The following is an 11,312-nucleotide window of genomic DNA, read 5'->3' as shown; positions in this document are numbered from 1 at the left end:
AGTAGACCCAGTGTCTGTGAACCATGGCAGAGCGTAAGGAGAGGAGGCGGCCCCGGGAGGAAGGGTGATACTGAGGAGCTTGCACACTTGTGCACACGTGGGCACGGACCTGTTTCCAATACACTTGACACTCACCTTTAGGGTTACTGTATCCTATTAGGGGATTGATGGAGGCTCAGGGTTCCTGGGTGATATGGGGAGGCCAAGATGGTGCTGGTGTCTGTACAGTACACGCCACCCACTCCTGCCCATGCCCCAATTGTGCTACATGGCTTCTGAGGGAGGGCTGTGCATGCTCGTGTGTGTGCGTGTGACATGGTGGGGTTGATATGGTCACTTGGTACACAGCAGGGTCATCTCTGAGTGCAGAGGAAGCATGTGGGACGAGTTTGACCACTGTCCTTGCACGTCCTCCCAAGCTGTATTACAAGCTGGACCTCCGTTTCTTGCTTTGCTCCACTCTCAGCTCCTAGCACAGCATGGGGCATACAGCAGGTGCTCCATAAATATCTGTTTATATGCCAAAATGTGCACACATGTCCCCTCTGCGCATTGCCACTTTCTTGTACATGGGTGAGCCTGGTGGACGGAGGTTCTGCCTATGCGTTTCTGCTGGCCTGTTAACCATGTGTGATGAAACTCATGGAGGGATCCATTTTTGTGCACTCTGCCTAACTATGCATGTATACAGGTTAGACACATGTGCAAGGGGATGGTGTTCACATGACCACTGGCACGTGATGTCTGAGGGATATGCTCTCCATGTGCTTGCGCTAGCACCTGTGAGACAAGCTGAAGGGGAGCTCCGGTCCCTGGCCGGGCGAACTCCAGCTTGTCACCCTCTGGCTTAGTGTTTGGCTCCTTCACCTTCCTTCTGGAGTCACTCTCCTGAGTCACCTTGGACTCCAGGAACAGCGTCCCGAGGATAAACCATTCTCAGGTCAAGAGACTGAAACTACCCCAGAGCAGGGACTGCAAGCTGACCAGACCAACCTCCCCAGCTGATGGCAGTGTCTACAGTAAGAGGCTGCACCTGAGTAGCAGTGAGCATCTCAGGGGACCAGAGTGTCCCTCAGGAGATGACAGCAATGAGGACGCTTTGCAAGGCTGTCCGGAACTGAGACCATGGCTGCCCAGGCCACCTGGCCCAGGATGACTAATCACACAAGAGTCCTGCCCTGCCCCCAATTCTCACCTCCTCTTAAACATAAAGCTCATCTGTGAGGTGAGACCACCAGAGCATCTGCCTTCTAGAGCTGCTCACAGAGGGATTCATAGCACAGTTGCACCAGGCATACAGTAAGTGCTCAATGCATTCTCTCTGCTGCTGTCACTTGCTGCACAGTCTGTATACACATGCTTTGTATACTAACTGACATGTTTTAAGATCACTTTTAATTATGATCGTGTGCATGTGCCACAGCATAGCAGGTCAAGGTCAGAGGATGTCTTCCCGGAGTCAGCTTCCCTCTTCCCCAGTGGGTTCCAGGGTTGGACTCAAGTCACCAGGCCTTTGGGCTTATGCAGCCAGTGTTTACTTTATCTGCCGAGCAGAGCAGTTTTTCCCTTCTTGTCTCCTCATTCTCCTCATCTTTTTAACATTGGGCTCTATCTTCCCAAAGTAGGAGTCTGTGGCCTGAGTCTGAAGTAAAGGAATAAGCCACACAACCACCTAGTGTTGTAGGTGGGTGGGAAAGCTGAGGTAACGATCTTGTGTAGGCGCTTAGGGCAACATGGACAAGGAGAGAGGAGAGGAAATGAGGGTGCCGGGGACCCCAGAAGGGATGCTCAGCCAGACATGTGTTGATCCCATATCTGTTGTAACAATGGTGGCACTGGCCTTAGTGAGAACAGGTGCATTTTGGTAGCGGGATCTAAGAGGTCAAAGGGAGCCTCTTTCTGTCACTTGGGCAGGGGTACTAGCGGTTTAGCTCAGGTGGTGGCTGTGGTTTGGGGGCGTGTGTTGTAGATAAATAGAGCCAGCAGTAAGTCTTAACAAGTGAGGTTATCGCGGCGAGAGAAAACAGGCATCGAGGATGGTGCCACAAGCATTCTGGGGCCAGCTCCACGTTCCCTCAGCACCCACCTTTAGCCGGGCTCAGGAGCAGGTAAAATGCTGGTCCCCGCGCACACAACCCTAACCTTCCTTCCCTGTTCCTCCAGCCTTCCAGATGTCCTAGCCCCTCCAGGCTTACCCTGGAGGAGTCCTCACTAGTATCTGTGGTCTCCTCTGGCTGGGGGAAGTTTTGGTGTCCAGGGGACCCTCAGAGATATTTGGAGACACTTCTGGTTTTCACAGCCTTGCGATGGGAACATGGTCAAGGGAGGATAGATCCGAGGATGGCAAGAATAGATTTATTGCGAAGGTTGGTTGTGTAGACCTGCCTAGGTGGATTGGCCTATCCCACAGCTCCCAGCAGGTCCTCTCGAGGAGCACTGAAGACTTTGGCCCTTAAAAAAAAAGGGGGGGGGAAGCAAGTGTATGCCCAGGAGGCAGTGGGCAGCCATAGTGATAGTTTACCCCACAACACAGGCTGATTTCTGGAAAACTGAACTTGGCACCTTTCCCTTTCATCAGCCCTGGCTCTCTTTGGCTGATGGTCTCCAAGACCCTCAGGTCCTCAGGTCCTCAGCCCAGGCCTCCCTCCTCCTCACTATAGCACCATCCTCCATGGAGGCCCCTCCCAGCTCCAGCCTCACCACTTCCTCTCACACCCTCATAGCCACAGGTCCACCCATACTAGGCCCCCGTCCTTCCCAGAAATGGCCACTGCAGTCACACACACACCCATGCCTGTGGCTCATCCAGGAGCCGAGTCTTGGCTGAGCCACTGCCCTCTGGCCCTCTGTGGGGCTCTTCCCTGGTAGCCCCCCAATGCCCATCCTCACTACCTCCCTTCTCTTTCTTCTCGGTTGGTTTGAGGTCACATCCCAACTTCTCAACAGAGTCACCTTCTCCTCCTCTCTGTATAGACTGCAGGGTCACTGCACCCACAGAGTCCACCTTTCCCAATAGCAGCGCAGTTTCTACTTTCTTTTTTTAGTCTTATCACCCCTCACTGACTTAGAAGAGAAAAGCCTGGTTCCACTTTTTGAAATGCTTGGCGTACCCTCTTCCATCTTTTCAACTGCTCACTGTCCTTCCAAGGGACTGTCCAGTGCCCCTGCCTGTATGACCTGTCTCAGATTCTTTGAATTGATGCGGTCATCATTAGCAGTGGCTTTATACAAACTGTCCTCACAGAGGGCAGCTCAAGTGCATAAAGTCAAATGGCCATGGCTCCATGGAAATCTTCCATTCTCAAACATGCCTCACCTTGTAACAGGTGAAGAAATAGTTCAGATGTTATTCTTCCTTAGGGACAATCCAGAAGCACAGTGTACCATTTCCAAGGAATTCCAGTGGGTTCCGCCCTAGTTGCCTTGAGCAATCAAAGTGATTGATTGGCTACCTACCCTTCCCTAGTACCCCACAGCTGCTCTAGTTAAGACCTGATCTCCAGACAATGCACTGTTGAGAGATTATTGGGTCATGAGGCTTATGACCTAATCAATGAATTACTCCATGACTACACTAAGACTTGAATAGACTGCTGGGAACTCGGGGTGTGCACCGACAGGAGGAAGTGAGTCATTGTGCACATGCGTTGAAGTGTCTACTGTCTTCGTTACTGTTCTGTCGCTGTGGAGAGATGCCATGACCAAGGCAACTCTTACAAATTAAAGCATTTAACTCGCAGTTTCAGAGGGTTAGTCCGTGATTACCATGGCAGGAGACAGACAGGCATGGTCCTGGATGAGTACCTGAGGGCCTTACATCCTGACCCACAGGCAGAGAAAGACTCTGGGTAGCCCTGGTGTGGACTTCTGAAACCTCAAAGTCCACCCCCAGTGACACACTTTGTCCAACAAGGCCACACCTCCAAGTCCTCCTAATCCTTCTCAAACAGTTCCACTCCCTGACTAAGCACTCAAATATGAGCTTATGGAGGCCATTTTTCTTTGAGACCACCACACCTACCTTGTCCCCTCCACCCTGCCATGAGGTGCAAGCAGTTCTGTTTCTTCTCTTCCCTCTCTGCCGTGAAGCTCTGCCTCACTGCAGGCCCACAGCAGTGGAGTCATGGAGCCAAGCAATTCTGGGTACAAAACTCTGAAACCATGAGCAAAGCAAACCCTTTCTCCTGTAGGAAGGCTCAAGCACGGTCTGCTCACGGCCAGGTTGCTGCTGTCCTGGGTCAGGATTTTAACTCATCTGGTCCCTTTTGAAACCCAAAGCTGCGAATAGACCTCTGATAGACAAAATGGTCCATTGAGGAACGCTGCTGAGGAAGAACACGGGACATTTTGCTGGAACAAATGGCAAGGAAGGAGACATCTGGAGATCTGGGAGGGAGGCTGGGCTGCACAGCCTGTCGCTGATATTGAAGCCCTCTCCTCACTCACTCAGTTACCCTCATGTTTTTGTTTTATGGGCATGCTCACCAATGGTCCAACAGAAAGGAAAGAGTAGGAAATGGCAGTACGCTTTGTCCTGATGATGAGCAGAGGGGACACAGTCATCCTGCTGTCATCCCCCGACCCCATTGGCTTATATCAGACTCCGAACCTACAGGGATGTGATTTGAGGAGAAGATACAAGTGCCTCGGAATTTTGAAACTCTAGAAGAGTCTAGTCCCACACTAGACCCTTCAGTGGGTTGACACTTCTAAACGCTGGTCCATTTGATGAATGCTTGGAAAAGTCATCCAGAATTACATGTCACCTGGTAGAGCTGCACCTCGAGGAAGCAGAAGACCAGCAAGGGAGATATAACTTATCACAAACAAGATCCAGAGTCTCACTACCTCTAGTGCTGGTCTAGAACTCACCACGTCACCCAGGCTGTCCTTGAACTTAGAAGAATCCTTCTGTCACAGCTTTCCAAGTGTTAGAATTATAGGTGTGAGCCACTCACTGCAGCTGACTTGATATTTTGTTCTCAGCACTCTTTGTTTCACCTATAACTTAAAAGAAAATTGCATTAGCCAGACGTGGTGGTGCAGGCCTTTAATCCCAGCACTTGGGAGGCAGAGACAGGTGGATCTCTGAGTTTGAGGCCAGCCTGGTGTATAGAGCAAGTTCCAGGACAGTCAGGGCTACCCAAAGAAGCCCTGTTTCCAAAAAAAGAAAAAAAGCCTGATATATATATATATATATATATATATATATATATATATATATATATATATATATATTCTATAAGACAAAACAGTTTAAAGTGAAAGGATTTAAGGGGATATTTCACGCAAAGAAAAATCAAATAGATAAGACAAGGCTTAAGGAAAAAATATTTCAAAAGATAAACAAGGCTACATGTAAACTCATGGAGAATACATAATAGCCATAAGCATATGCACCCAATATTGGAGCCCAAAAATAGATGAAGCAAATATTGGCAGAACTGAACAGGGACACAGGTGGTATACCATAACAGTTGGCAGCTTTAATGCCATGCTTTCAATAATAGGAAGATCAGCTAGGCAGAAGGTTGAGGAAAGAAAATTGGAATGATATATATTTTTTAAAAAGCCAATTAGAGCAACAGACACGCATAGCATCCCATCAAAATCAACCATGGGCGGAAAGAACAGAAGGGGCATTCTGTAAGACAGAGCATATGTTAAGTTACAAGTCTTCATGAATGAGAATGTGCCTTCCCCTCCCCCCACCCAACCCCCACCCACCCACCATAGAGTCAATATTTGAATACTTATCACCAGGGAGTAGAACTGTTTGAGAAGGACTAGAAGAATCAGGGGCCGTGGCCTTGTTGGAGGAAGTGTATGACTGGTAGGCAGACTGTGAGGTCTCAGAAGCCCATACTGTCCCCATACTGTCCTCTCTCTCTGCCTTGTACTTGTGAGTCAGCTGTGAGCTTTCAGCCACTGCTCCGGCACCATGCCTTCTTGCCTAATGCCGTTCTCCCCATCAATGTAGCTATGAACTCATCGCCCTCCGAGCTTCAGTTCCAATAAGGTCTTCTGTAAGTTGCCTTGGTGGTCATATGGCTCGTCACAGCGATAGAAAAGTGACTAAGACAATGAACCTAAAAAGATTGAAATTCCAGCACTGGGAGGGCAGAGGCAGGTACATTCGAGGCCAGCCTGATCTACATAACTAGTTCCAGGATAGCCTGGACTACATAGTAAAACTCTGTCTAAAAAAAAAAAAAAAAAAAAAAAGATTAAAACAACACTGCCTTCTCTGACTGCAGAGAATGAAATCTGGATATCAGTAGCAGAAAGAAAAGTGCAACGTATACAGCTATATAGAAATCACAACTCTCTAAAGAGCCAATAGGTCACAGAAGGACTCACGGAAGAGACCAGAAAGCAAAGATAAATGGACACAACTGTTTAGATTTGAATGTCCCCCCCAAGGCCCTTGTGCTCAAGGCTTGGTCATCAGCCTCTGGTGCTATTGAGAGATGGCAGAGCTTTTAGGAGGTGGGGCCTAGGAGGAGGACGTTGGGCAATTGAGGGAGATATTGGAACTCTAGCCCCTCCCCCTGGCTTCCTGGACACGGTGGGATAAACACACTTCTGCCTTCACACGCTTCTATTAGGACACATTCCCTCGCTGCAGGTTCAAAAGTAGCCATGAGCTGTGAAAGCTCTGAAGCCTTGAGCCAAAACAAATCTTTCCTCTTTTTATATTGAGCCATCCAGTGCTTTGTCATAGTACCGGAAAGCCAAAAACCTCAGCAAACCAAAACTTTCCGGGCTATATCTTTTAAAAGGCAAGAGAGTTATAGGTGCAAATACATTCACTAAAATAGCAGATGAATAAGCCAACCGCACTCTTTTACCTGACTGTTAGGGGCCTCAAACACTGGAATCTTGGCCTTTGATTTTATTTTCATCTTTTATTGTGTGCAGCTGCCCGCAGTGGCCAGGAGCATTGGATTCCTCCGCAACTGGAACTCCGGGCAGTTACAGTCTGGGAACTGACCTCTATTATCTGCAGGAGCTGTGCACACTGCTGAGTCATCTTTCCAGCCCCTTGACTGTGCTCCTTAAGGAACTAGGAAGAGAAAACGAAACCCAGTGGCTGCATAAGAGACTGAGTAACTCGTGTTAGAATGGAGATAAGCGAAGACTAGAAAAAACGGTAACAGGACCAACAGAACCAAGTTATTTCTTTGACCAAAAATTGGAAAAGCTTAACAAGCCTTTAGCTAGACTAAGCAGAAAATAAGACGGAATTAAAATAAGATCAGAAATGGAAAAGGAGATAGTGCCTCTCACACATAAGGCACTCTGTGAACACCCATCACCAAAACTGACTGAAAAAGAAGAAACTATTAATGGACATAGCAGGAGCAAGGAGGGAGTTGAACTGGTAACCCACAGAACTCGCAGCGAAGACACGCCCATGCTCGGCTGGTGAGTTCCGCCAAACCCTGAACGGGTCAGCTTCACTCCTCATGAAACAGAAGAGCAGTGATTCTTACCTCACTATAATGCTAACTCCAGACAAGGACACCACAGGAACGGGTGGGTAAGGAGAACTGCTGTAGTGAGAATTCTGAACTTTTGGTTTCTCTTTTTAAAAAACACACACCTTTAATCCCAGCACTCGGGAGGCGGATGCAGGTGGATCTCTGTGAGTTCGAGGCCAGCCTGGTCTACAAAGCGAGTCCAGGATGGCCAAGATAACACAGAGAAACCCTGTCTCGAAAACAAACAAACAAATTTTAAAAACACAGAATAGTGCCAGGAGTGGTGGCCCATACCTATAATCTCAGCACTTGGGAGACAGAGGCAGGTGGATTGCTGAGAGTTCAAGGCCAGCCTGGTCCACAAAGGCAGTCCGGGACAACCAGGGCTATTACACAGAGAAACCCTGTCTTGAAAAACAATACAAAACAAAAGCCTCACAGAAATATTGTAAGAATATGTTTTCTTTTAAATCCCAGGCATGGGGATACAGGGCCGCTTTGTAGCCGCTGACTATAATTTACTTGTTCTCTAGCAGCGGTGTGACTTTGCCAGCTGTTGAAGTTTCTCCAATTGTGTGACATTTGGAATTCTGGGAATTTTCCAGAGGGCATATAAGTGCTAGGGCCTCACTAGGTGGGATTAGTGGTTGGTGGTTGTTCAGGGGGGTTACTTGAGGTTTGTTAGTAGTTGTGCTTTGTGCTTAAAGAAGAAACAAGAAAGAAATTAAATTCAAGGATCTCTCTCTCTCTCTCTCTCTCTCTCTCTTTCCCTCCCTCCCTCCCTCCCTCCCTCTCCCCTTCTCTTCCCACCTCCTCTCTCTATCCTTCTGTCTCTCCTATCTAGTGATGGGGTGAAATGGGGGTGGGAAGGTGGGGGTAGAAAAATCCACAGAGTAGTAAAACCCAGCTACAAACTACAGAGCAACAGTCCTTGTGAACGTAGACACAAAGTCCACAACAACGTGCTGGGGGGAAAAAATGAGTCCCAAGTTAAACAAGCCCATGACCACTGTGGATTGGGTGTTGTGTTAAGGTCTTGGTTGCACCCTGCCTGGCTTTGTGAAGCGATTGGATCGCGAGGGCTCTGACGTCATCAAAAGGGCATCCACTCATGGACTCATAATCTGATGGTACTATCGGGAAGTGGTTGAAACCGGATGTGGAGCCTGCTTGGAGGAAGTAGATCACTAGGGTTGTTCCTTGAAGAAGAGTGTGCCTACTCCCTCATCCAGTTCTGTCTCCTCCCTCTGCTTCCTGGCCCCCATGAGGTGAGCAGCTCTGTTCTGCCACACCCTCTCCACCATAACTCTCTGCCTCACCATGGCTGCAAAACAACAGACCAGGTAGACTGAAGACACTGCAACCTTCATCCCCCAAAACTTTCCCCCTTTTCCCATTATCCTATCAAGAACTTGTCAGTGATGAAAAGGCTGATTAAATAGTGTTAATCAAGGGTTAATCAAGTAGTGAATGCAAGGGTAGCTCAGTGTAATGTTAACCACTGCAGTCCACATTGACAGAAGCTAAGGGAGCAAAACACCACATGGGCATCTGTTTAATGCAAACTAGGAATGAAAGGGACTTCCCTCAGTCTGGTAAAAGGCCATAAGCAAAACACTCACAGCTAACATCACACTCACAACCAAAAAACCTGAAACTTTCCCCAAAGGTCAGGAGCAAGGTCGCCCACTTTACCGTCACTATTCAACCTTGTGCCAAAAGTTTTAACCAGACAATTCAGCAAGAAAAAGAAAAACCAAAACAACCCTGACCCAAGCCAAAAGTAATACTACCTTTGTTAACGATGGCATGATCTTAGATATATAAAGTCCAGAAGTCCACGGAACAATCACTACACATGATGGATGGTTTACACGTGGTATGCACTTGTCAGTGCCCATGTGAGTATGGAAGGCCACTGCCTCTGAGGTAAAAGTCTTAGTAATAGAAAGAAAGAACCAAGGCGACGCCAAGTGTGTGAGGGGAACGCTGCAGAACACCCTGAAATGAACTTAAGGAGACTCAGCTAAGTCAGAAGACATCCCATGGCAGCATTTCTAGAAGCAATCTGGGGGCTGAATGGAATCCTTCTCAAATCTTAATGCCCCCTTTTCTTTTTAATGGAGAAGCTACGTTTGCAAGTGGGTAAGGATGGCTGAAACCTTCTCTAGGAAAACAACCAAGTTGGAGAACATAAACTCCCAATGTCAGAACCTACCACAGACCTTCACTGTTCAAACTGAGGGCCACCAGCACAGAGAGCCCTGAAGGGATCCGGGGACAGCTGAAAGCCTAGAAGGAAACCTCATGCCTGTGGGCAGTTGGTTTTCAATCAGAACCCTAAGACAATTAACCTGGGAAAGAAGAGTGTAGGGCCAGGCTGTGGGATATTTGGCCCTGGCCCTGAAGAACTCAGGGGTGTTCAGGACCTACGACTTGGAAATGGATAATTTTTTTCCACAGAACACCAAAATCAGAGTAAAAAGGAGAAAAAAGATAAGCTATCCTTCATAAAAAACTTTTTAAAAATATACTTTTTTGCATTAAGCTGCTGTACTACCAGGGGTGAGACACACTTATAATCCCAACATGTGGGAGGCTGAGGCAGGAGGATTGCAGCAAGTTTGAAGTCAGTTTGCACTGCATAATCAAGCCGGCCAGGGCTGCATAACAAAACCCTGTCTCAAACAAAAACGACAACAAAGGGAAAAAAAAGGCTACTACTGGAGAGGATGGTTCAGAGAAGGGGTAGTCATACGCAGTGTGTGTGTGTGTGTGTGTGTGTGTGTGTGTGTGTGAGAGAGAGAGAGAGAGAGAGAGAGAGAGAGAGAGAGAGAGAGAGAGAGAGAGAGAGAGAGAGAGATAAAGCACCCAGAAGGGATAAAGAACAAATGACAATCCAAGTTACAAACCGGCAGTGAACTCTAACATCTTTCAGAAGCAAGTGTACAAAGCTGGGCAGGGTCCTGAGTGCTTCTAGTCCCCGCAGTGAGGCAACAAAGGCAGGAGTGCAAGTCTGAGGCCAGTCTCAGGGACACAGTGAGACCCTGTATCAAAAGCAAGCAGATGAGGCTGCAGAGACGGATTCGAGGTCAGGAGTGCTCATCACTCTTTCAGAAGACCTGAGTCCTGGTGAGCTAGGGCTTTCTTTGGTTTGAAAGGGCACCCACCACTTGCGCACGAGCTTACTGGTGCACACATATACACATAAATACGGAGACAATGCACAAATAACTACTGAGCGCATGGAAAGATGTCATAGTCTTTAGTCATTAGGCAGAGGCAAAGCAAGCCAGGATGAGCGATCACTTACCCCATTAGGGAAGCTGTCATTCAAAACCTCAGGACCCAGGGTCTCGGGAGATGGCCATTAAAGTAACCGCTGTGCAAGCAGGAGAGCTGGGGTTCAGCCCCCCAGCACCTGTGTAAATGCCAGGTGGGCATGGGGGCCCCACCTGTAATCTCAGCCTCAGAAGCCAGGGACAGAGGATCCCAGAACAAGCTAGCTAGTACAACTAGCCACAGAAACAGGCCTTGGGTTTGAGTGAGGACCCCACCCCACCCCACCCCACCTTGATGGGTAAAGAGGAGTGATTGTGGGAGTGTTTTGACACTATTTAGGGCCTTCACACGCCCATCCACACATGGCACACACACAGATAAAGGAAAGAAGAGGAAATTCAGGATCAGCAAGTGCAGAGAGAGCAGACCCTCTTGGCTTGCTGACCAGGTAGGCAACACAATGCAGTCACTGTGGGAAAGGGCTGACCAGCTCCATCAAGTTAACCACAGAACTGTGACATAGGCCAGCAGGTTAGCCCCAGGTGT

The sequence above is a fragment of the Acomys minous genome (assembly GCF_964271855.1).
Source record: "Acomys minous genome assembly, chromosome: 2".
Classification (NCBI taxonomy): domain Eukaryota; kingdom Metazoa; phylum Chordata; class Mammalia; order Rodentia; family Muridae; genus Acomys; species Acomys minous.
Note: the sequence above shows the minus strand (reverse complement) of the source record.